We start from the raw sequence: 26,993 nt of genomic DNA, 5'->3' as shown, positions 1-26,993 counted from the left end.
TGCCTTTGTGGCTGCTGTTCTGGTTGTTGAGGGTGCCGCAGTGGTAGTGGTGGTGCTTGACATCATCGCTGTCGACATTTCCTGATGCGAGCTGTAGCAGTAACAGGTCCATGTTGTTTGCCAGAGTACCTTCTGTGAGTGTTCCTTATATACTTGTGGTGTGCATCATTTAATGAAAATCAGAGCTTCTGCCATTTTTCCGAGGTGATCCTAGGTGTGTGTAATTTTTCCAAAGGCTCATAAATATGGCGCTAGCGGGCTAACGTCTACCTTGCATATCATTGTCGATAAACAACACAAGGTAAAGCGGTGCTCCTAAAAAAAGCCTCAAGCCAAGGTAAAGTGGGGCTAGACAGGTCTAGCACCACTTCATAAATATGACGCTGAGTTAGACCCACCTTTGTGTAAAACAAATGGTGCAACTGCAGCACAAACGTTTCATAAATATGGTCCGTAATAGGCTATCTCTTGCAGAGACGTAATTCTGAGAGAACCATTCTCAGGCCAGATTCCTTTGGTAGATCTTGGGCTCACACAAGAAAGATAATCCAACTCACCTGGCACTGGATGTAAATATACAAATCATTCAACGAAGCCCCTCTCATCATTGCCTTAGTGATACATCCTGCACCAATAGCTTGGCAGTGCAACATTGGGGACTCTCCCTGTCTTTCTGACTAAGGGAACAGATTGCCATTGTGCTGGACATCTAAACACCCACTATGAAGTGGTTCAGAGAGCACCCAGGACACCTTGACCAGGGCCTAAAAGCACCCTTGATATTTACAAACCTTCCTTAAACTAGACGGATGAGTGTTACAATCTTTTTGTCGCAAAGACTAGGTGGAGTGATCATATGTTCTAGCCAGTGGGAGTAACTTGTACCTACGTGCTCTACACGGGTCACTGCCTGTGATATACCTGCTGGTCTGCATGTGTTATATGCTGTGGTAGTTTGGACAAAGTCATTTTTCACAGCTCAGATTAGTAATCTTATCATAGTGTGTAATGAGGACAGCCAATCCAAACAGCTACCACGTCAGGGCACCAAGCAGCCAAGTGATCTGGTGCTCATAAGCAGAAGTGAAGCACTATCAAACAGTGCCACCTCCTACCTTCCAAACCCTCTGGTAATGTAATGTAAGTGGATATGTAGAGCGCTGCTTGCGTCCCATGAGGTTATCCAGTTGCTGAGTAGCTGAGTGTAGCCTTGTGGTGAGGCATAAGCTAAGTATAGGCAGTCTTTTTGGTCCCCTAACAAAGCTAAATAAAAAAATCAGGTCTTCAGGTTCTTGCAGAACTCAAGAAGTGAGGAGGAGGCCCTGATGTGTTGAGGGAAGTCTTTCCTGGATTTGGTGGCTTGCTAGAAGAATGATTGACCTTCTGTTTTGCTTCTGTGGATGCAAGGTCTGTGTGGGTGAGGATGATGCTGAGCGAAGTTATTTGGTGGGCTGGTTGAAGTGAAGCCAGTGACTAAGATATCCAGGTCTCATGTATTGCAGTTACTTGAATGCTTGTGCAAGAAGTTTGAACTGGCAGTGCTTCTGGATGGGGAGCCAGTGGAGGTTTCCGAGGAGTGGTGTGGTGTGGGTTTGGCACAGTAGGCCGAGGACAAGACTGGATGTGGCATTTTGGATGGTTTGATGCCTGTGAAGAAGATGGGTTGGGATGCCGGCGTAGAGTGTATTGCTACATTCCAATCTGCTTGTGATTTCAGCCAGTGTGGTAGTACGTTTGGAGTCCTGTGGGTGCCACTTGAAGATTTTACATAACATGCAGAGGATGTGGATGCATGAAGAGGTGACAGTGTTAACCTAGGATTTCATGGTGAGACTCATGTCCAGGATGAGGCCTAGGTACCTAGCTTGGTTGTTTGGGGTGGGTCCAAGTTCGGTGAGTCACCAGGTGAAGTTCCAAGGTGAGCTCTTATTGACATTAGTCTTGGTGGTGATGGTGTAATCTGAGAGGGAAAACATGAGCTGGGTGTAGTCAGCACAGAAGATAATGCTGATTCCATGGTGTAGGAGGCTGGACTGGCTTGTAGTGAGTACCAAGGGGTACTTGCACCTTGCACCAGGCCCAGTTATCCCTTATTAGTGTATAGGGTGTCTAGCAGCTTAGGCTGATAGATAATGGTAGCTTAGCAGAGCAGCTTAGGCTGAACTAGGAGACGTGTGAAGCTACTACAGTACCACTTAGTGTCATATGCACAATATCATAAGAAAACACAATACACAGTTATACTAAAAATAAAGGTACTTTATTTTTATGACAATATGCCAAAGTATCTTAGAGTGTACCCTCAGTGAGAGGATAGGAAATATACACAAGATATATATACACAATAGCAAAAATATGCAGTATAGTCTTAGAAAACAGTGCAAACAATGTATAGTTACAATAGGATTCAATGGGGACACATAGGGATAGGGGCAACACAAACCATATACTCCAAAAGTGGAATGCGGACCACGAATGGACCCCAAACCTATGTGATCTTGTAGAGGGTCGCTGGGACTATTAGAAAATAGTGAGAGTTAGAAAAATAACCCTCCCCAAGACCCTGCACTAAAGTTCCCCTAAGGACAAAGAAGTTGTGTTAGAGGAATAATGCAGGAAAGACACAAACCAACAATGCAGCAACGATGGATTTCCAATCTAGGGTACCTGTGGAACAAGGGGACCAAGTCCAAAAGTCACAAGCAAGTCGGAGATGGGCATATGCCCAGGAAATGCCAGCTGTGGATGCAAAGAAGCTTCTACTGGACAGAAGAAGCTGAGGTTTCTGCAGGAACGAAAAGGGCTAGAGACTTCCCCTTTGGTGGACGGATCCCTCTCGCCGTGGAGAGTTGTGCAGAAGTGTTTTCCTGCCGAAAGAACGCCAACAAGCTTTGCTAGCTGCAAATTGTGCGGTTAGCGTTTTTGGATGCTGCTGTGGCCCAGGAGGGACCAGGAGGTCGCAAATTGGACCAGGAGGTAGAGGGGACGTCGAGCAAGACAAGGAGCCCTCTTAGCAGCAGGTAGCACCCGGAGAAGTGCCATAAACAGGCACTACAAGGATGTGTGAAACGGTGCTCACCCGAAGTCGCACAGAGGAGTCCCACGTCGCCGGAGACCAACTTAGAAAGTCGTGCAATGCAGGTTAGAGTGCCGTGGATCCAGGCTTGGCTGTGCACGAAGGATTTCCGCCAGAAGTGCACAGGGGCCGGAGTAGCTGCAAAAGTCGCAGTTCCCAGCAATGCAGTCTAGCGAGGTGAGGCAAGGACTTACCTCCACCAAACTTGGACTGAAGAGTCAGTGGACTGTGGGAGTCACTTGGACAGAGTTGCTGGATTCGAGGGACCTCGCTCGTCGTGCTGAGAGGAGACCCAAGGGACCGGTAATGCAGCTTTTTGGTGCCTGCGGTTGCAGGGGGACGATTCCGTCGACCCACAGGAGATTTCTTCGGAGCTTCTAGTGCAGAGAGGAGGCAGACTACCCCCACAGCATGCACCACCAGGAAAACAGTCGAGACAGCGGCAGGATCAGCGTTACAGAGTTGCAGTAGTCGTCTTTGCTACTATGTTGCAGGTTTGCAGGCTTCCAGCGCGGTCAGCAGTCGATTCCTTGGCAGAAGGTGAAGAGAGAGATGCAGAGGAACTCGGATGAGCTCTTGCATTCGTTATCTAAAGTTTCCCCAGAGACAGAGACCCTAAATAGCCAGAAAAGAGGGTTTGGCTACTTAGGAAAGAGGATAGGCTAGCAACACCTGAAGGAGCCTATCACAAGGAGACTCTGACGTCACCTGGTGGCACTGGACACTCAGAGCAGTCCAGTGTGCCAGTAGCACCTCTGTTTCCAAGATGGCAGAGGTCTGGAGCACACTGGAGGAGCTCTGGACACCTCCCAGGGGAGGTGCAGGTCAGGGGAGTGGTCACTCCCCTTTCCTTTGTCCAGTTTCGCGCCAGAGCAGGGCTAAGGGGTCCCTGAACCGGTGTAGACTGGCTTATGCAGAATTGGGCACATCTGTGCCCAAGAAAGCATTTCCAGAGGCTGGGGGAGGCTACTCCTCCCTGCCTTCACACCATTTTCCAAAGGGAGAGGGTGTAACACCCTCTCTCAGAGGAAGTCCTTTGTTCTGCCATCCTGGGCCAGGCCTGGCTGGACCCCAGGAGGGCAGCTGCCTGTCTGAGGGGTTGGCAGCAGCAGCTGCAGTGAAACCCCAGGAAGGGCAGTTTGGCAGTACCAGGGTCTGTGCTACAGACCACTGGCATCATGGGATTGTGCCAACTATGCCAGGATGGTATAGAGGGGGCAATTCCATGATCATAGACATGTTACATGGCCATATTCGGAGTTACCATTGTAAAGCTACATATAGGTAGTGACCTATATGTAGTGCACGCGTGTAATGGTGTCCCCGCACTCACAAAGTCAGGGAAATTGGCCCTTACCAATTTCGGGGCACCTTGGCTAGTGCCAGGGTGCCCTCACACTAAGGGCCAGATGTAGGAAAAAATCTAATTGCGACTTGCAATTTGCGAGTCTGTGCGACTCGCAAATTGCAAGTCGCAATTTGACATGCAGAAAGGTGTCTCAGACACCTTCTGCAACTCGCAATGGGGTCGCAAAGACCCACCTCATAAATATTTATGGGGTGGGTCGCAGTTTGCGACCCCATTGCGAGTATAGGCACTCGCTAACATGGAGGCCTGCTGACGTCAGCAGGCCTCCATGTTAGCGACCTGCCTTTTAAATAAAGGTTTTTTTTTTTTTGAAGTGCAGCCCGTTTTCCTCACAGGAAAATGAGCTGCATTTCAAAAAATTCCGAAACCTTTAGTTTCGGAATTTTCAGGGCAGGGAGTGGTCCCTTGGACCACTCCCTGCCCTGAAAAAATAATATGGGGTCCATTCACAAAGGGGAAGGGGTCCCATGGGGACCCCTTCCCGTTTGCGAATGGGTTACCATCCACTTCAAGTGGATGGTAACTGCGACTCCATTTGCGACCGCATACGCGGTCGCAAATGGAATTGCATACCATTGCGAATCGCAAATAGGAAGGGAACACCCCTTCCTATTTGCGATTCGGAAATGCATTTTGCGAGTCGGTCCCGACTCGCAAAATGCATTTCTGCATAGGAATCACGCATTTGCGAGTCGCAAACGGCAAATTTTGCCGTTTGCGACTCGCAAAGTGCTTCCTACATCTGGCCCTAAGTTACTTTGCACCTAACCTTTACCAGGTAAAGGTTAGACATATAGGTGACTTATAAGTTACTTAAGTGCAGTGTAAAATGGCTGTGAAATAACGTGGACGTTATTTCACTCAGGCTGCAGTGGCAGGCCTGTGTAAGAATTGTCAGAGCTCCCTATGGGTGGCAAAAGAAATGCTGCAGCCCATAGGGATCTCCTGGAACCCCAATACCCTGGGTACCTCAGTACCATATACTAGGGAATTATAAGGGTGTTCCAGTAAGCCAATGTAAATTGGTAAAATTGGTCACTAGCCTGTTAGTGACAATTTGAAAGAAATGAGAGAGCATAACCACTGAGGTTCTGGTTAGCAGAGCCTCAGTGAGACAGTTAGGCACCACACAGGGAACACATACATATAGGCCACAAACTTATGAGCACTGGGGTCCTGACTAGCAGGGTCCCAGTGACACATAACAAACATGCTGAAAACATGGGGTTTTCACTATGAGCACTGGGCCCTGGCTAGCAGGATCCCAGTGAGACAGTGAAAATACCCTGACATACACTCACAAACAGGCCAAAAGTGGGGGTAACAAGGCTAGAAAGAGGCTACTTTCTCACACAACCCCCCCCCAAACGAAGGACAATAAGGCTAACCTTGGCCAGTTGAGACTTTATTGTCTAAGTGGTGATAAGTAGAGAGTAGCTCTGCAATAGACTGGTTACTCCCTTTATCATCTACTATATGGTTACTTCCCTGTGGGGATGTAAACACCCTGTTTGAAGTTTTTTAGCTAAGCAACAATGTGAAGATGTATTTTCAGAGTTTCTATCAGTAAGTTTTAGTTTAGAGCAGTGGGAATTGTCCACTGAACCTATTTGTAGTGATGGAAATGCCAGACAGGGATGCTGTCTCAGAAAAGCCATAGCTGGGCAAAAACTTTGTCCATATGGCTGGAAGAGAGAACAGGGATGCTGTTTCTCTTGAGTTGGAGCAGGGCAGGGATGCTGTCCTATGAGCTCCACACTAGGGCAGGGATGCTGTCCTAAGTGTTGTGAGGCAGTGCAGGGTTTCTGCACTAAAGTTTCTCTGGGAGGGTTGGAGGGATGCTCCATGTTAACTAAAATGGTGCTCTTTTTCTCACCAATGTTAGTTATCCCACAGAGAGGTACTTCCACCTCAGGGAGTACAGTTTTGCCAACTGATGATTCCCTTGGAACAGGTGCCACCCCAGGAGAGGTTTCTCCCACCACAGGAATGGTATCCTGAATGGTAGGGTGGTTAGGGGATACTGTGGTACCCTTTTTACCTGTTGATGGAGAGGGATCCTGAGTTTTCAGGCCTTCTCTCCTTTGCTTTTTCATTTCAGTAGAAATGAGAGGGAACAATTCCTCAGGGATGCCCAGCATGGCTGCATGGGCATAAAACTCTACATCAGCCCAACCTGAGGCCTCTAGGTCATTACCTAAGAGACAGTCTACGGGTAAGCTAGGTGATACCACCACCTGCTTAGGGCCAGTAACTCCACCCCAACTAAACTGAATTATAGCTAAGGGAAGAAACTTAGTGGAGTTATGGACATCAATAATCTTATACTGTTGTCCAATGATGTGTTGATCAGGGTGCACTAGGTTTTCAGTCACAAAAGTGATACTGGCACCTGTGTCCCTGTAGGCCAAGGCCTCAACACCATTTATTGAAACTGTCTGCCTGTACTTATCCATTGTAAGGGGACAAGCAGCCAGTGTGGCAAGGCCAATGCCACTAGGTGTGACAGAAACTGTCTTGGGACTGACTACCCCAGTTTCTATGATGGACCCATAAGTGAACCCAACTACACCCTTTGCTTGACTGTTGCCAGCAGTCCCACCACTAGTACCACTACTGCTAGGGGCACTAGACCTTGATGTATTAGTGGTGGTAGGCTCAGGGGGTTTACCTGGACAGGACTTATCCCCTGGCCTATGGCCTCTGTTTTTACACACAAAGCACCAAGGCTTTTTAAATTGTGTAGGTTGAGAAGAAGAGGAAGAATTTGTTTTATCCCTACCCCCTGAAGAGTGTTTAAGATTTGAAGTGGGATCTTTGGTTTTACCCTTGTCCCCATGCTTATCTTGAGATTTTTCACCATCTTTCTTCTTAGTGTTCTCTTTGTCACCCCCTGTATGAACTTTTCTGTTCACCCTTGTTCTGACCCATTTGTCTGCCTTCTTTCCCAATTTTAGGGGAGAGGTCAGATCAGAGTCCACCAAGTACTGGTGCAACAAATCAGACACACAATTATTAAGAATATGCTCTCTCAGGATCAAGTTATACAGGCTGTCATAATCAGTAACTTTACTGCCATGTAACCACCCCTCCAAGGCCTTCACTGAATGGTCAATGAAATCAACCCAGTCTTGTGAAGACTCCTTTTTGGTCTCTCTGAACTTTATCCTGTATTGTTCAGTGGTTAAGCCATAACCATCCAGGAGTGCATTCTTAAGAACTTTGTAATCATTAGCTTCATTTTCTTTTACAGTAAGGAGCCTATCCCTACCTTTCCCACTAAATGATAGCCATAGGATAGCAGCCCACTGCCTTTGAGGGACATCCTGTACAGCACAGGCCCTCTCAAGTGCAGCAAACCACTTGTTAATGTCATCCCCCTCCTTATAAGGGGGAACTATCTTATGCAGATTCCTGGAATCATGCTCTTTTGCAGGATGACTATGGGGAATACTGCTGCTGCCACCATGGGTTTCTAAACCCAGTTTCTGTCTCTCCTTCTCTACTTCAAAAAGTCTGTCTATCCAAATCCAGCTGTTGCTTCTTGAGCTTCAGTCTGGTTTGTTCCACTCTCAATCTATTGAGCTCCCTTTCTAACAATCTGTCATCAGGGTGGGTGGGAGGGACATGCCTTGAAACAGAAGTATGGTGAGAATGGACAGAAGGAGACCTGTCCCTTACAGAGGGCACCCTAACAGCTTGGCTAACAGAAACATCAGTACCACTGTGGTGAGAATAAATGCTTTTGCTACGATGTGAGACAACACTATTTGCATGGTGTGACTCAACATCATTACCAACTATGCTAGACTGTCTAGTAATGGGCAGGCTAGGAAGTTTCTTTCCTGAATCTTTTCCTGGGGGAGTCCCTGGATCAGATTGGGAACCATTAGCTACTTTTTCAACAGATGGGGCACTTCTAGCCTTATCTTGTTCTCTAAGCATGTTAAGTAACAATTCCAAGGAAGGATTCTTCCCTACACTCAAACCTCTTTCTACACAGAGACTCCTTGCTCCTTTCCAGCTAAGGTGGTCATATGCAAGTTTGGACAGATCAACATTTTGGCCTGTGCCAGACATTTTTAGAAAGAGTTAAAGTGATAGAAAAAGGATAAAAAAGTTTTCAGAACTTTTAGAAAGACAGAAAAAAACTTTTTTAACTTTTTAGAACTTTTTAGAAAGTTAGAAGTACTTTTCAGCACTTAGAAAAGAGTGAAAAGAGGAAATGCAAAACTTTTTGGCTATGTGTATATACACTGAACTTGTTTTGTATATTTTTCTCTTATGAAAAGTACAATGACAAGAGTGGTAAGTAGTCTCAAAGCACTTATCCCACTGCTGCACAACCAATGTAGGAGGCGGGACTGGCTTGTAGTGAGTACCAAGGGGTACTTGCACCTTGCACCAGGCCCAGTTATCCCTTATTAGTGCATAGGGTGTCTAGCAGCTTAGGCTGATAGATAATGGTAGCTTAGCAGAGCAGCTTAGGCTGAACTAGGAGATGTGTGAAGCTACTACAGTACCACTTAGTGTCATATGCACAATATCATAAGAAAACACAATACACAGTTATACTAAAAATAAAGGTACTTTATTTTTATGACAATATGCCAAAGTATCTTAGAGTGTACCCTCAGTGAGAGGATAGGAAATATACACAAGATATATATACACAATAGCAAAAATATGCAGTATAGTCTTAGAAAACAGTGCAAACAATGTATAGTTACAATAGGATGCAATGGGGACACATAGGGATAGGGGCAACACAAACCATATACTCCAAAAGTGGAATGCGAACCACGAATGGACCCCAAACCTATGTGACCTTGTAGAGGGTCGCTGGGACTATTAGAAAATAGTGAGAGTTAGAAAAATAACCCTCCCCAAGACCCTGAAAAGTGAGTGCAAAGTGCACTAAAGTTCCCCTAAGGACAAAGAAGTCGTGTTAGAGGTATAATGCAGGAAAGACACAAACCAACAATGCAACAACGATGGATTTCCAATCTAGGGTACCTGTGGAACAAGGGGACCAAGTCCAAAAGTCACAAGCAAGTCGGAGATGGGCATATGCCCAGGAAATGCCAGCTGTGGATGCAAAGAAGCTTCTACTGGACAGAAGAAGCTGAGGTTTCTGCAGGAACGAAAATGGCTAGAGACTTCTCCTTTGGTGGACGGATCCCTCTTGCCGTGGAGAGTCGTGCAGAAGTATTTTCCCACCGAAAGAACGCCAACAAGCCTTGCTAGCTGCAAATCGTGCGGTTAGCGTTTTTGGACGCTGCTGTGGCCCAGGAGGGACCAGGAGGTCGCAAATTGGACCACGAGGTAGAAGAGACGTCGAGCAAGACAAGGAGCCCTCTTAGCAGCAGGTAGCACCCGGAGAAGTGCCAGAAACAGGCACTACGAGGATGCGTGAAACAGTGCTCACCTGAAGTTGCACAAAGGAGTCCCACGTCGCCGGAGAACAACTTAGAAAGTCGTGCAATGCAGGTTAGAGTGCCGTGGACCCAGGCTTGGCTGTGCACAAAGGATTTCCGCCGGAAGTGCACAGGGGCAGGATTAGCTGCAAAAGTCGCGGTTCCCAGCAATGCAGTCTAGCGAGGTGAGGCAAGGACTTACCTCCACCAAACTTGGACTGAAGAGTCACTGGACTGTGGGAGTCACTTGGACAGAGTTGCTGGATTTGAGGGACCTCGCTCGTCGTGCTGAGAGGAGACCCAAGGGACCGGTAATGCAGCTTTTTGGTGCCTGCGGTTGCAGGGGGACGATTCCGTCGACCCACGGGAGATTTCTTCGGAGCTTCTAGTGCAGAGAGGAGGCAGACTACCCCCACAGCATGCACCACCAGGAAAACAGTCGAGAAGGCGGCAGGATCAGCGTTACAGAGTTGCAGTAGTCGTCTTTGCTACTATGTTGCAGGTTTGCAGGCTTCCAGCGCGGTCAGCAGTCGATTCCTTGGCAGAAGGTGAAGAGAGAGATGCAGAGGAACTCGGATGAGCTCTTGCATTCATTATCTAAAGTTTCTCCAGAGACAGAGACCCTAAATAGCCAGAAAAGAGGGTTTGGCTACTTAGGAGAGAGGATAGGCTAGCAACACCTGAAGGAGCCTATCACAAGGAGTCTCTGACGTCACCTGGTGGCACTGGCCACTCAGAGCAGTCCAGTGTGCCAGCAGCACCTCTGTTTCCAAGATGGCAGAGGTCTGGAGCACACTGGAGGAGCTCTGGACACCTCCCAGGGGAGGTGCAGGTCAGGGGAGTGGTCACTCCCCTTTCCTTTGTCCAATTTCACGCCAGAGCAGGGCTAAGGGGTCCCTGAACCGGTGTAGACTGGCTTATGCAGAATTGGGCACATCTGTGCCCAAGAAAGCATTTCCAGAGGCTGGGGGAGGCTACTCCTCCCCTGCCTTCACACCATTTTCCAAAGGGAAAGGGTGTAACACCCTCTCTCAGAGGAAGTCCTTTGTTCTGCCATCCTGGGCCAGGCCTGGCTGGACCCCAGGAGGGCAGCTGCCTGTCTGAGGGGTTGGCAGCAGCAGCAGCTGCAGAGAAACCCCAGGAAGGGCAGTTTGGCAGTACCAGGGTCTGTGCTACAGACCACTGGGATCATGGGATTGTGCCAACTATGCCAGGATGGTATAGAGGGGGCAATTCCATGATCATAGACATGTTACATGGCCATATTTGGAGTTACCATTGTGAAGCTACATATAGGTAGTGACCTATATGTAGTGCACGCGTGTAATGGTGTCCCCGCACTCACAAAGTCAGGGAAATTGGCCCTGAACAATGTGGGGGCACCTTGGCTAGTGCCAGGGTGCCCTCACACTAAGTAACTTCGCACCTAACCTTTACCAGGTAAAGGTTAGACATATAGGTGACTTATAAGTTACTTAAGTGCAGTGTAAAATGGCTGTGAAATAACGTGGACGTTATTTCACTCAGGCTGCAGTGGCAGGCCTGTGTAAGAATTGTCAGAGCTCCCTATGGGTGGCAAAAGAAATGCTGCAGCCCATAGGGATCTCCTGGAACCCCAATACCCTGGGTACCTCAGTACCATATACTAGGGAATTATAAGGGTGTTCCAGTAAGCCAATGTAAATTGGTAAAATTGGTCACTAGCCTGTTAGTGACAATTTGAAAGAAATGAGAGAGCATAACCACTGAGGTTCTGGTTAGCAGAGCCTCAGTGAGACAGTTAGGCACCACACAGGGAACACATACATATAGGCCACAAACTTATGAGCACTGGGGTCCTGACTAGCAGGGTCCCAGTGACACATAACAAACATGCTGAAAACATGGGGTTTTCACTATGAGCACTGGGCCCTGGCTAGCAGGATCCCAGTGAGACAGTGAAAATACCCTGACATACACTCACAAACAGGCCAAAAGTGGGGGTAACAAGGCTAGAAAGAGGCTACTTTCTCACACATGGAAGCTGATAATATTATCCAGAGGAGGCATGTACACATTAAAAAGTGTGAGGCTGAGTGATTTTCTCCGAGAGACTCCGCAGATGAGGTCCTTCGGTTCTGATGTGAACAGAGTGAGCCTGACTCATTGTAACCTTCATGAAAGGAAGGTAACTATCTATTTAATTGCTGGTCCTTGTATTCCGTTGTGTGTAGTCTGGCCTGTGACCAGTCTATTCACTTTTCGAGGATGGTATGTATGTCATCTGCAGCAGCAATGAAGGCTGTTTCAGTGCAGTGTTTGGTTCAGAATCCTGATTGCAAGTAGCCCAGGAGTTTGTGGCATTCTAGGTATTCAAAGACTTGTCTGTTAATGTTCTTCTCAATGACTTTGGCTGGAAAGGAGAGCAACAAGATGGGTTGGTAGTTGCTCTGTACTTCATGGTCGGCTGAAGGTTTTCTGAGGAGGGCGGTGACTTTGGTGTGTTTCCAGTTATCTGGGACGCTGCCTCTCTTGAGGAAGGTGTGGGTGATGGAAGTGATTGCAGTGCTGATCATGGCTCTTCTCAGGTTCTAGATAGGGTGGGGGAAGGGTCTGTTGGAGACCCTGAGTAGACTGACTTCATTATTGCTGCAATGTTCTAGATGGATGGAAGGTCCCATGCCATCAGTTCACATTCTTTGGTTTATGAGCATAGCAGGCTGGGAAGGTCGATGGGGGGCGGCTGTGGTTCGAACTTGGTGTAGATTGTTTTTTTTTGTGGAAGAAGTCAGAGAGGTTGTTGCAGAGTTCTTATGTAGGGGTGATGGTGTTGGTTGTGGCTGTTGGGATGATTAATTATTTGATTATGGTGAAAAGTTCCTTGCAGTTATTAGAGCTAGATATGATTCTCAGGGTCAGGGAATTTTCTTGGTCTTTTTCAATTGACGGTGATAGTGTCTAAGTGTGACTTGAGAGTGTTTCTTGCTGTGTTCCTTCTGGTGGTTCTCCATTTCCTTTTGAGATGTTTACAAACTCTCTTGGATTTTCTGAGGTCAGCGCTGTACCAGCTTCCTTGCTTGTTGGGTCTTTTGGGTTTTACAGGGGTGCCAGGGTATTGGTGCAGGTGTTGATCCAGTTGTTGAAGTTGTTTGTATCATTAGTGAGGTCATTGTGTGGTGGGGTAGTTCAGTTGGAGTGGGTCGAATCATTCTCTTTCTGTAACCCACACTCTCAAACCACTATGCAACCAAGCCATGAATCAAGGCTAAGGGCAGAAAATTTAGGGTGGATTTCTTCCGGTTATTTTCCTTTCTGTGCCTGTTTGTGTCTGAACTTGTGGAGGATCAGACCTCCTAGTGTACTGTCCCTCAATCCTAGGGTGCCATACCTTCCTTTGTACCCAACTTCCTACTATCTCTTCACTACCCTTTTGCTCTTAGTGACCTACATTGCATTGACAGTATTAGTGATTCTTGAAGATTGGAGTCAAAGCCATCAGTCCTCAGGATCAGTAAGAAGATTACAAAGGTCCACCTCATACCACCACCAGCTCATGCTCAGAGCCTTACAGTGGACAGGCAAGGGAAAGGGTTTTGAGGAGAAAAACTCTAGGATGGGAGATCAGAAAAAGCATAAACACAGATGTGTTATTGGTTAATGATTATTTCCTTCAGGGCTCAATGTGTCTAGTTTCTCCTTCTAGAAAATGTCTTATCATTTGACAAATGTGTCTTCTTAAGTTTGACAACTGAGTGAACCACTGTTGAGGAATGGAAACTGAGGCAATAAATGAAATGGCTAGTGTTCTGTGGAGAACGGATTCAATCAACTACAAACTTTGTAGCTTTCCAAGAACTAACAGCAGTAAAATACCACAGGAGGCTCTAAGTTGTTCTTGTCATCACCCAAGGCTTGTTAGGCAGTAGGAGTGTCAACCAGCAAGAAGAAAGCTGGTTAATGAACTCTTTGATATGTTCACTTTTAAAACAAACACAACAGTTCCCAAGTTGTGCCTTCTCAATGCCAACTGAATATAATTTCTCAAAGAAAATAGCCTTGAGTCATTTTCATAATCATTTTTCTCAATAACACATATTTACTTCCAAAAAGGTCGTCTCTGCAATGTCATAACAGTGGGAAAAGGTTTCTTTCTGTTCCTCTAAAGATCTAACATTTTACAATTATATCCTGCATTCAGGAGGCCTTACTTCACCTCAAACAGTCACTGTCCCCCAATTACACTAGTTATGGCACAAGTGCTTGCACTGCAGAAGTCAAGCTGACCTCAACAACCCAGTTGCAAGAGGAAACTCCTGCTAGATATTGCCTTTCTGATGAATCTTCCAGAGTAATCAATGGGGAGCGTTGAGTGGAACTGTTTTTACAGCAGAGACCCACCCACTACAACAGGAACTCTGGGATTAGTAGTCCCAATGCAGGTAAGGTGTTTAGTGGAGCAAACATTCTCCAAAGGCCTTCGCACAACCTTGCTCCCCCAGATCATTTGTTTTACAAGGCTCATAATGACATTGGAGCCACCACCAACCCTGCCATTGCCTCCAGTGTAGCAAACCACATTGTGGGTGTGGTGTGGCTCTAGAGGTGTCACAAGAGGACATGACAATTGGGTTTTCATAAAGTTGCACCTCACTGTACTTGGGTTCATCACATTGTCTCTGTAATTTCTGGTAGCTTTTTAGGCAGCTGCATCTTCCACAGAGATGTACCTGAGCTGCTCTTCTCACACATGCAAACATGGGACAACTTCAAGTCCGGTAAAGGCAAAATAGTCACAAACCCTCTATTAATGATTTCTCTTGAGTTTTCCACAAATGATATTACAGCACCTTACACTTTAATCTCAGCGTACTCAGAATTCAATGTACCATCCTGGATTGCATTTCACTGTACCTGTCCCAAAGATCTTATATAATCTCCTTCTCCTCATTAATCCTCGCTTGTGTAAAATTGCACCGATGCTACCACACCGCCTTCTAGCACCACAACCTAGCTCACCTGGTGTTCACCACCAACAAAGTGAGGAACCTATGTATGATCATAAACTCTATCTTTTTATATCCTCCATTGAACATCAAGTGAACAAATGCCCTTTCTTCACCATGAGAACCATTTACTATATTTTCTAACACCTTTGCTTCATCCACAAGGTGCAGGCCACAATTCCCTCACTTGCCCCAATTATGTCAACTGGAAACACTTGGCAGAATTATTGATTGTACTCTGCAGACTCCAGCACATCCAGAACATAGCCACCAATTAGCTTCTATACCTCAGGATAACATAAAGTAGCATTCTCACTTCAAGCTCTTCACTGGCTTCCAGTTGCAAGTCATCAGCTCCAACTCACTGTCCCTCAACTGCCTTCAAGGTACTCTGTGTCACCCACCCAGGCATCCACAGACCTCAACTGATCTTCATACTACACAAAATTTGAAAATATCAGCTAAGAGTGGCCCTCAAATTTCAAATAGCCACACCTCTGACCATTCATAAGATCTAAAAGTCAAGTATTGGTTGGACCTCTTGTGGTACATATAGACAGGCATTCAAACTCTCCTCAGCAGGAATATGAAGTATTCAGGTATTCACTACCTCCTGGATTTCCAAACAGTGACAAAGAACTTGCCATTTTTAAAAACTCAACCCTTCTACCCAACAAGGTGAAACTTCTAACAATGATTAACATTGTTTTTGATCTGGGAGGTCAAGCTTCGCTCTACACATCTAAAACCTGTCTTCATTACCGACAGACAAAAGTGCCACTCCATGCTTGTGTGGCATATTTAGTGCAGTACACCCAATGCTTTCCACATATTTAATTGTACCAGCATACTCTATGTCAACCATACATAGCAATTTGAATAGTCTCTTTTCTGACTAACCAAGATTGCACCTCAGGGCAACACCAGTGGCATGAAGTACTTTACATACTATACACTAAAATACAATACAATACATTCTGCTCTTCACTTGCTGCTGCACCAACAGCCCAGCACCACTGTCCTATTGATGAGCAATGATGATAGTGTGTGGACAAAAGGCAACCAACTTCCAGTAAATTGGGCCTGGCTAATGTTTCCTTGTGCAGATGTTGAATGTCTCTAGACCTTGACCTTTATGGGCAACCTAGTGGAAGGCCTTATAGCACAGGGTGACCATATTTTCAAGTTCAAAAACTGAGACAGACTTCATACATTGACGTAGGACTACATATTGCCATCAACAATAAATGCTGAGAGGCTACAGTGAGTACACCAGTTGACAGAGAAGCAGGTCTACATGGGCACATTCCCTAAATCTATAAGAAAGGTTACATATAAGGACATTGATGACCATTTTATGAGCCTATGCATTTTTTTCCATTTCAGAAAGTTTTGTCTAGTCCATAGAAAAGATGAAGAATGTCGCAAGATTCACCATGTCACAGGACTAGCACATTCAATCCAGTTTTCTTTGCATGAGTATGTTTACTTTTGCTCAAAGGTGGACATTCATTTAGGCTCAGTCCAGACACATTTTGCTCCACATTCCTTCCTCGGGCAACACCATGGCATCTAGTCTACTCTCACACTAGACAGTGTGGGGTCATATGACATATCTTTTGTTACCTCTGAATTATATTGGGAGCTACTGCTCATAACATCCAAACAGACATGCTCTTAGAATGTTTAAACATATCATAACAAGATGATATAGCATGGCCCGAAGTGACATGAAATAAAGGGGGTGATTCTAACTTTGGCGGGCGGCGGAGGCCGCCCGCCAAAGTTCCCCCAACAGAATACCGCTACGCGGTCAGAAGACTGCCGCGATTATTCTGTGTTTCTCGCTGGGCTGGCGGGCGACTGCCAGAAGGCCGCCCTCCAGCCCAGCGGGCAACCCCTTCCCACGAGGAAGCTGGCTCCGAATGGAGCCGGCAGAGTGGGAAGGGTGCGACGGGTGCAGTAGCACCCGTCGCGATTTTCAGTGTCTGCATGGCAGACACTGAAAATCTTTTAGGGGCCCTCTTACGGGGGCCCCTGCAGTGCCCATGCCATTGGCATGGGCACTGCAGGGGCCCCCAGGGGCCCCACTACACCCCTCACCGCCATCCTGTTCCTGGCAGTCAAAACCGCCAGGAACAGGATGGCGGTGAGGGGGTCGGAATCCCCATGGCGGCGCAGCAAGCTGCGCCGCCATGGAGGATTCCTCAGGGCAGCGGAAAACCGGCGGGAGACCGCCGGTTTTCCGTTTCTGACCGCGGCCATACCGCCGCGGTCAGAATGCCCTTGGGAGCACCGCCAGCCTGTTGGCGGTGCTCCCGCGGTCGTTGACCCTGGCGGTCAATGACCGCCAGGGTCAGAATGACCCCCAAAGTAAGTTAATACAACATAACACACTATAACATAAGTGGTTAAGTTGATCCTTTGGGGGTGCTTAAAAGGAAGGATTTGAAGCCTTCAAATGTTGCCCCTATTTCTTCTAATGCGTTGTTAAACTTCTGAACCAGGATAACGCATGGGTGGTGTAACTACCCATATAATGGTCATGAAGGAAGAGACGGATCAATGACTTGAAGGACCTTATGGGGTCATTATGACACAGGCAGTCGGCGATAATGTGGCGGTAGTACCGCCAACAGGCTGGCGGTACTTACCACCACATTATGACATTGGCGGGTTGGCCGCCAATGCACCACTCTGACTGCCACTGTGGCGCCTGCGGGACTATGACCCCACCTACCGCCATAGAACACCCCGAAAACCATGGCGGTAGGCCATATGAGGGACAGGGAAGTCCTTCCCTGTTACTGATTGGGGTCTCCCCCCCACCTCTCCAGATACCCCCACCCCCCTTACCTCTCCAAACTCCCCCAGCCCCCTTACACCCACGCCCCTTCACACACACACACACACACGCATAAACACACTCATTCACACATACATACACACATGCATACATCCAATCACACACACATACGCACACACTTCCAAACATAAACGCAACACGCATTCACATTTCACAGCATACATGCACTCACACGTCCGTACACGCACACACACATTCAACACTCAAAACACACCTACATTCATGCACACACATACATTCACAACCCCCACAACACCCCCCCCACCCCACTCCTCTGTTGGAGACCCGACTTACCTGGATGCAGGGGGTCTTCCGGTATTCCGGCTGTGGCCATACTTGCGGACGGCGGTAAGGTGGTGCTGCTACCACTAGCAGCACCTGCCAGGAGAACACTGCCAGGCTGTATCATGTGTCATAATACGGCTGGCAGCGTTCCACAGGTGTGGCGCTGCTGGTGGTAGCCACCTTACTGCCATCCGCTAGTATGGCCACAGCCAGATTTCCGCCATTCTTGTGGCAGTAACCTGGCTGTGGTCATATTATGGCAGGCAGCTGGTAGGCATGGCGATGGTCTTTTGGCGGCCGGTGGTTTTTACTGCCGATGTTGTGATGAGGGCCTATGTTACACTAGACCAGTAGTTTTCAAACTGTCTGATGCCACAGCACCCCAGGGAAAAAATAAAAATGATTTGGCATCCTCTCAGAATTTTTCACAACTATTCTATTAAGATTGTAATGTTTAAATACGTCTAGACTTATTCAAACATTTCAGTTAGGTTATGTTACCTTTTTAAAAATACAAAAAATTGTTTTCTGCTTAAAACAAAGCCCTGTTAAGTACTGTTATCTGCATAATGCTTCTTTTTGCCAAAGCCTGGGGCACCTCCCAGGGGACACTTGAAGCCCCCCTGGTGGGGGGAGGGGGACCACCCAGTTTGAAAACCGCTGCTCTAGACTATCCCTAGGGTGGTGTCAGGAAGATCTCTTGGCAGGAGATTGATTGGTAGTGGTTAAGGAAGGAGGAGTGAGTGTGCAAAAAGTGTTGCATTGGCAGGAAACTGTTTCCACAAGGATCTTTGAGGCCCAGGATACACTGGGTTAATACTTTACAAGTATGGTAGAGGTCAGGTAATGTTTCTTTTTAAGGACGTCTAATATTCAGCTTCTTAAAGATATCCATGACAAAGCCAGTGGCTGCAGATAAATTAGTAATGTTGGTCATTTGGAGAGTTTCAATGGTGAACCAGTCTCTATAGAGAGAGAGTTTGAGCGAGTGCAGCTCAGAAAGACCCTGTGAATTTTCTATGGCACTGACAAGTTGTTCACTCTGGCTGGTGTAATAGGGGATAAAGTGTAAATGTGATCTGTTGCACATTTGTCATGGCAGGGTGTTTATTTGGGATGAAATATGGTTTCCAGTAGTTTATTGTTGTCTAATTGTATACTTTTTATACATGCTCAATGAATAACAGATAAAATTAGAACAACAGTCTATGAACTAAATATTGGGAGGTTTGAAGAAGGCAAGTTTCACAAAAGAATAGGGGGGTCAGTCTGACCCCGGCGGGCGGCGGGAGCCGCCCGCCTGGAGGGACCGCCATATGGCCGCTCCGCGGTCGAAAGACCGCGGAGGCCATTCTGGCTTTCCCGCTGGGCTGGCGGGCGACGGCCAGAAGGCCAAGCAACTGCACCCGTCGCACCCCTGCAAATCCGCCGGCTCCATTCGGAGTCGGCTTTCTCTTTGCAGGGGCTTTCCCGCTTCAGAGCCCACAGGTCCCTTAACGCATGCCTTTTGCAGGCGCTAAAAAACGGCGCAAAAGCGGCCGTACGTCATTTTTTTTGACCCGCCCACTCCCGGCGTGAATTTTGCCCGGGAGTATAAATACGACGCACATGCCTCGGAGTCGATTTTTTAGACGTGAACGCCTACCTTGCATCTCATTAACGCAAAGTAGGTGTCCACGCTAAAAAATGACGCAAACTCCATGGACTTTGGCGCTAGACGCGTCTAACGCCAAAGTGTAAATATGGAGTTAGTTTTGCGTCAGAATTGCGTAAAAAAAAAACGACGCAATTCCGGCGCAAATGGAGTATAAATATGCCCCTATGTTTGTGTATGTGTGTGAGTTTTTTGTGCGGGGCGGCCCCTTGGACAAGGGCTGTTCCCCCAAGGAGGCATAATCTTTTATGCCGTTTCTGCCCCCCTGGGGGCAGATCAGCTCATTATTTTTAAGCCGATCTGCCACGGGGGGAAGAAGTGACGATGGCACCAGGGATGTTTGCTGTTTGTTTTTTTTGTGTGGGGGGGCGGCCCCTTGGGCAAGGGTCAACCTCCAAAGGATGAGAAACATTTTTGGGAAGTTCTGCCCCCCTTAGAGGCAGATCGGCCTAGTTTTTTTTTTGTTTTTAGGCCCTTCTGCCCCAGAGACCACTAGACACTAGGGAACATTTTTAACTGTTTGGTTCCTCAACTAGCGAAGTATTTGCATTCGTGATTATAACAGTCTATTTCTCTTTTTTGTTCTAGTTTAAAGCTTTTGCTTCGTTTGCTGTGGCTCGTTTTGGCAGTGGTTGACCTGCGGCTTGAGTAGTTCATGTTTTAGGTAAGTAAATTTACTCTAAAGGAGTATTGTTGCCATGCATGAATGACATGTTTGTAGGTGGTGTACTAAATGCATGATTGGTGTGAAATTGTCCTTAGATTTGTGCACAATTATATTTGTTTTGTCTTATGTCTAATATTCTTTTCTTTTTTCTTCTTAGTGGGATATCATTGCTGATTGCTGCGTCTGTGCAGATTAGTTGCTGGTGAGTCTAGCTTTTTCAGGCATGTGAGTGGTATCGTTTTTAAGTACATAGCTCTTTTTGATAAAGCCACACTTTGTTTATTACTTATTTTTTACAGTGTTGGTTGTTGTTGGTGCATTTGTCACATTACACTTCTTAGAAAGGATCGTGGCTAGCCGCAGATTGACCACTCAGCAGGTTGTTGGGATGTTTTTTGAGTCGTCTTCTGACCATGATCACAAGATGGACTCTGCACCTGAGGCAGAGATTCTGGTAGTGAGATTTCTGTCCAAGAGGAGTCTTCTAATGAGGGAGCCACTCTCAGTGCAGATGAAGGGCCTGTTTCCGAGGAGGACATTGATGTGCCAATGATGCAGCAGCCAGCGGCTGAAAGGCTTCTCACTGTAAGACCTGACACCTGGGTTGCCCTAAACATGGAGCAGCCACAGTTGCCTGCCTTTACTAGTCCCCCAGGGTGTAGAGTAAATACGGAAAACTTTTTGCCTGTCAATTTCTTTGAGTTGTTTATGGACGATGTATTTTTGGAAGAGATTGTTGAGCAGACTAATTTGTATGTGGAGCAGTATTTGAGGGACAACGCTGCCAGACTTAGGCCTCAGTCTAGAGCTACCCATTGGATTCCCACAAATTTGGAAGAGATGAAAAAGTTATTGGGTTTGACTTTTCTGATGGGGTTGATAAGGAAGCCGTCACTGGCTTCTTATTGGTCTACTAGTCCCTTGATGGCAACAGCTATATTTCCTGCAATGATGACTCCTATTCGGTATTTGTTTCTTCTTCGGATGCTGCATTTTGTTGACAATGCTTTAGCCTTGCCACAAGATCACCCCGATTGTGACCGTCTTTTTAATATTAGGCCTGTCCTTGATTATTTTGTAGATCAGGTTTCAGAGGTCTATGTGCCAGGCAAAGAAATTAGTGTGGAAGAGTCTATGGTCCTGTTATTGGGTAGTTTGTTTTTTAGGCAGTACATTCCCAGCCAGAGGACACAGTATGGAATTAAATTGTATATGCTGTCTGAAAGTAGTACAGGATATTTTTATAATTTCCAGGTCTCCACTGGTAGGGATTCCAGTATTGACGACCCTGGTTGTCCGCCCACTTTTGGAGTTAGCAAGAAAATTGTGTGGCAACTTGATAGACAGCTGTTTAACAAAGGACACCATTTGTATGTAGATAACTTCTACACTGGACTTCAGTTGTTCAAGGAGTTGTTCAGAGTGGACACTGTTGCTCGAGGCACAATCAGCTCTAACCAGAAAGGCTATCCAAGGGAGCTTGTCTGTAAAAAATGTGTGGGGGGCGGTGTGGTGCCTTGCAAAATGATGAGCTGTTAGCTCTGAAATTTGTAGACAGGAGGGATGTGTACATGCTAACTACCATCCATGATGAGAGTACTTCACCTGTGGCTGTTTGGGGTCAAGTTGCTGAAGTGCACAAACCTGTGTGCATTTTTGATTACAAGAAGCACGTGGGTGGTGTTGATAGAGTAGATTAGAGTTTGGAACCCTACACTGCTGTTTGTAAATATTACATGTGGTATAGTTAGCTATTCATTTGTTCAATCTAGCAACTTTTAATGCTTGTATTGTGTTTAAGGATTGTTCCCCTGAGTCAAGGATGAAATTTGTTAAATTTCAGGAGTCAGTGACACAGAGCCTTGTTTTGATAGATCATCCAAGAGTTCCTAGAGTAGCAGTTGTGGAGGATGTGGCTAGATTGAAAGATCGCCTCTTTCTGATCAGATTCCTCCCACTCCCAAAAAAGACTTTCCCACTAATAAATGTAGACTCTGTGCCTGAAGATATAACCGGAGGGTAAGCAGGATGTACTGCCCAGACTGTCCTTCAAAGCCTGGGCTGTGTGTGGCAGGCTGTATCCCCTCAATCTCTACAGATTTTTGGTCCTTTTCTGTTGAAGGCACCACGGCCACCCACACAAGTGCGACATCATTTTTATCGGGTGACTTGGGGGAACGCTGAGTGGAAGGCAATTTGTGGCTCCTCTCAGATACCAGAACTTTCTGTCACCGAAATCTGAGGAAAAAGTAATTTTTTTGCCAAATTTTGAGGTTTGCAAAGGATTCTGGGTAACAGAATTTGGTGAGAGCCCCACACGTCACCCGATCTTGGCTTCCCCTAGGTGTCTAGTTTTAAAAAATGCACAAATTTGGTAGGTTTCCCTAGGTGCCGGCTGAGGTAGAGGCCAAAATCCACAGCTAGGCACTTCGCAAAAAACGGCTCTGATTTCTTTGGGAAAATGTGATGTGTCCATGTTGTGTTTTGGGGCATTTTCTGTCACGGGCACAAGGCCTATGCACACAAGTGAGGTTCCATTTTTATCAAGAGACTTGGGGGAACACTGGGTAGGAGGACATTTGTGGCTCCTGTCAGATTCCAGAACTTTCTGTCAACGAAATGTGAGGAAAAACTGCTTTTTTGGCCAAGTTTTGAAGTTTGCAAAGTGTTCTGGGTGACAGAACTTGGTGAGATCCCCACAAGTCACTCCATCTTGGATTCCCCTAGGTGTCTAGTTCTTAAAACTGCACAGGTTTGGTAGATTTTCTTAGGTGCCGGCTGAGATAGAGGCCAAAATCCACAGCTAGACATTTTGCAAAAAAGAGCTCTGATTTCTTTGGGAAAATGTGATGTGTCCACGTTGTGTTTTGGGGCATTTCCTGTTGCGAGCACTAGGCCTACCCACACAACTGAGGTACCATTATTATCAGGAGACTTGGGGGAACAGTGGGTAGGAGGAAATGTGTGGCTCCTCTCAGATTCCAGAACTTTCTGTCACCAAATGATGAGGAAAAGGTGTTTTGTTTGCCAAAGTTTGAGGTTTGCAAAGGATTCTGGGTAACAGAACTTGATGAGAGCCCCACACGTCACCCCATCATGAATTCCCCTATGTGTCTAGTTTTAAAAAATGCACACATTTGGTAGGTTTCCCTGGATGCCGGCTGAGCTGTAGGCCAAAAACCACAGCTAGGCACTTTGCTAAAAACAGCTCTGATTTCTTTGGGAAAATTTGATGTATCCATGTTGTGTTTTGGGGCATTTGCTGTTGTGGGCAATAGACCTAACCACACAAGTGAGGTACCTTTTTTATCAGGAGACTTGGGGGAACGCTGGGTAGGAAGAAAGTTGTGGCTCCCCTCACATTCCAGAACTTTCTGTCTCCAAATTGTGAGGAAGAAGTGTTTTTTTGCCAAAATTTGAGGTTTGGAAAGGGTTCTGGGTGACAGAACTTCGTGAGAGCCCCACAAGTCACTCCATCTTGGATTCCCCTAGGTGTCTAGTTTTCAAAACTGCACAGGTTTGGTAGGTTTCCTTAGATGCCGGCTGAGCTAGAGGCCAAAATCCACAGCTAGGCACTTTTAAAAAAAGAGCTCTGATTTCTTTGGGAAAATGTGATGTGTCCATGCTGTGTTTTGGGGCATTTCCTGTTGTGGGCACTAGGCCTACACACACAAGTGAGATACCATTTTTATCAGGAGATTTGGCGGAACGCCACGTAAGAGGCAATATATGGCTCCTCTCACATTCCAGAACTTTCTGTCACCAAATACTGAGGAAAGAGTGTTTCCTTTGCCAACCTTTGAGGTTTGGAAAGGATTCTTGGTAACAGAACCTGGTCAGAGCCATACAAGTCACACCATCTTGGATTCCCCTAGGTGTCTAGTTTTCAAAAATGCACAGGTTCCATACTTTTCCCTAGGTTCCAGCTGAGCTAGAGGCCAAAATCCACAGCTAAGCGCTTTGCAAAAAACTGTTCAGATTTTTTGGGGAAAATGTGATGTGTTCATGTTGCGTTTTGAGGCACTTCCTGTCACGGGCACTAGGCCTACCCACACAAGTGAGGTACCATTTCTATTGGGAGACTTGGGGGAATGCTGGGTAGGAGGACATTTGTGGCTCCTCTCACATTCCAGAACTTTCTGTAACGGAAATGTGAGGAAAAAGTATTTTGTTTGCCAACTTTTGAGGTTTGCGAAGGATGCTGGGTAACAGAACTTGGTGAGAGCCACACATGTCACCCCATCTTGGATTCCCTTAGGTGTCTAGTTTTCATAAATGCACAGGTTTGGTAGATTTCCCTAGGTGCCGTCTGAGCAAGAGGCCAAAAAAATACAGCTAGGCACTTTGCAAAAAACAGCTCTGATTTCTTTGGGAAAATGTGATGTGTCCATGTTGGGTTTTGGGGCATTTCCTGCCACCAGCACTAGGCCTAACCACACAAGTGAGTTACCAAATCTATTGGGATACTTGGGGGAATGCTGGGTAGGAGGAAATGTGTGGCTCCTCTCACATTCCAGAACTTTCTGTCACTGAAATGTGAGGAAAAAGTATTTTTTTTGCCAAAGTTTGAGGTTTGCAAAGGATTCTGGATAACAGAACTTGGTGAGAGCCCCACACGTCAACCCATCTTGGATTCCCCTAGGTGTCTAATTTTAAAAAATGCACACGTTTTGTTAGGTGCTGGCTGAGCTAGAGGCCAAAATCCACAGCTAGGCACTTTGCAAAAAACAGCTCTGATTTATTTGGGAAAATGTGATGTGTTCATGTTGTGTTTTGGGGCATTTCCTGTTGTGAGCCTAGGCCTACCCACACAAGTGAGGTGCCATTTTTATCAGGAGACCGGGGGGAACACTGGGTAGGAGGAAAATTGTGGCTTCTCCCAGATTCCAGGACTTTCTGTCAATGAAATGTGAGGAAAAGGTGTTTTTTTGGCCAGGTTTTGAGGTTTGCAAAGGGTTCTGGGTGACAAAACTTGGCGAGAGCCCCACAAGTCACCCCATCCTGGATTCCCCTAGGTGTCTAGTTTTCACAACTGCACAGGTTTGGTAGGTTTCCTTATTCGTCGGCTGAGCTAGAGGCCAAAATCCAAAGGAAGGCATTTTGCAAAAAACAGCTCTGATTTCTTTGGGAAAATGTGATGTGTCCACGTTGTGCTTTGGAGCATTTCCTCTTGTGGGCACTAGGCCTACCCATACAAGTGAGGTACCATTTTTTCAGGAGACTTGGCGGAACTCCGGGTAGGAGGAAATGTGTGGCTCCTCTCACATTCCAGAACTTTCTGTCACCAAATTGTGAGGAAAGACTGTGTTTTTTTGCCAACTTTTGAGGTTTGGAAAGGATTCTTGGTAACAGAACTTGGTGAGAGCCCCACAAGTCACCCAAGCTTATATTCCCCTGGGTGTCTAGTTTTAAAAAATGCACAGGTTTGGTAGGTTTCTCTAGGTGCCAGCTGAGCTAGAGGCAAAAATCCACAGCTAGGCATTTTGCAAAAAACAGCTCAGACTTTTTGGGGAAAATGTGATGTGTCCATGTTGTGTTTTGGAGCATTTCCTGTCACAGGCACTAGGCCTGACCACACAAGTGAGGTACCATTTTTATCAGGAGACTTAGGGGAACCCTGGGTATTAGGACATTTGTGGCTTCTCCGAGATTCCAGGACTTTCTGTCAATCAAATGTGAGAAAAAAGTGTTTTTTTGGCCAAGTTTTGAGATTTGCAAGGGATTCTGGGTAACAGAACTTGGTGAGAGCCCCACAGGTCACCCCATCCTGGATTCCCCTTGGTGTCTAGTTTTAAAAAATGCACAGGTTTGGTAGGTTTCCAAATTTGCTGGCTGAGCTAGAGGCCAAAATCCACAGCTAGGTATTTTGCAAAAAAAACAGCTCTGATTGCTTTGGGAAAATATAATATGTCCACTTTGTGTTTTGGGGCATTTCCTGTTGTGGGAACTAGGCCTACCCACAAAAATGAGGTACCATATTTATCAGGAGACTTTGCGGAACGCCGGATAAGAGGCAATTTATGGCTCCTCTCACATTCCAGAACTTTCTGTCACCAAATACTGAGGAAAGAGTATGTTTTTTGCCAACTTTTGAGGTTTGGAAAGGATTCTTGGTAACAGAACTTGGTGAGAGCCATACAAGTCACCCCATCTTGGATTCCCCTAGGTGTCTAGTTTTCAAAACTGCACAGGTTTTTTTTTTTTTTTTTTTTTTTTTGACGTGTAGCATCCTTTTATATATATTTTGATAATGTTCAATACAACACCAGCCTTGCGCCATGCTCATATGATCCTGTTTTTTTACATTATAATGAATATGAATGATTATATGCTAGGTATTCTAATATAAGCCTGCTAAATAATTTCAAGTTTTCAAAATGACATATGTTCAATTTCCACATATTTTTTTGTCCTTAACAGGCCAGGGAACGCTGCATGATTTAAGTTTTTTTTAATTTTTTTTATTTATTTATTTATTTATCAATTTTATCAACTTACAACGATGCAACAGCTATCCCCCCAAAGCAGCACAATTCAACATATAACAGCTGTCCACAGTTAATCTCTACATACGTTTAGTATAGGGAGATCAAATAATTACACAATAATCATTGCAGACCATTTGTTCTTCTAAGTTCCTTTCCACCATTGGATGCTGCATCCATATCAGATTATCA

Source organism: Pleurodeles waltl, chromosome 11 (assembly GCF_031143425.1).
Source record: "Pleurodeles waltl isolate 20211129_DDA chromosome 11, aPleWal1.hap1.20221129, whole genome shotgun sequence".
NCBI lineage: Eukaryota > Metazoa > Chordata > Amphibia > Caudata > Salamandridae > Pleurodeles > Pleurodeles waltl.
The sequence above is the reverse complement of the archived record's forward strand: the minus strand, read 5'-3'. Positions refer to the sequence as shown.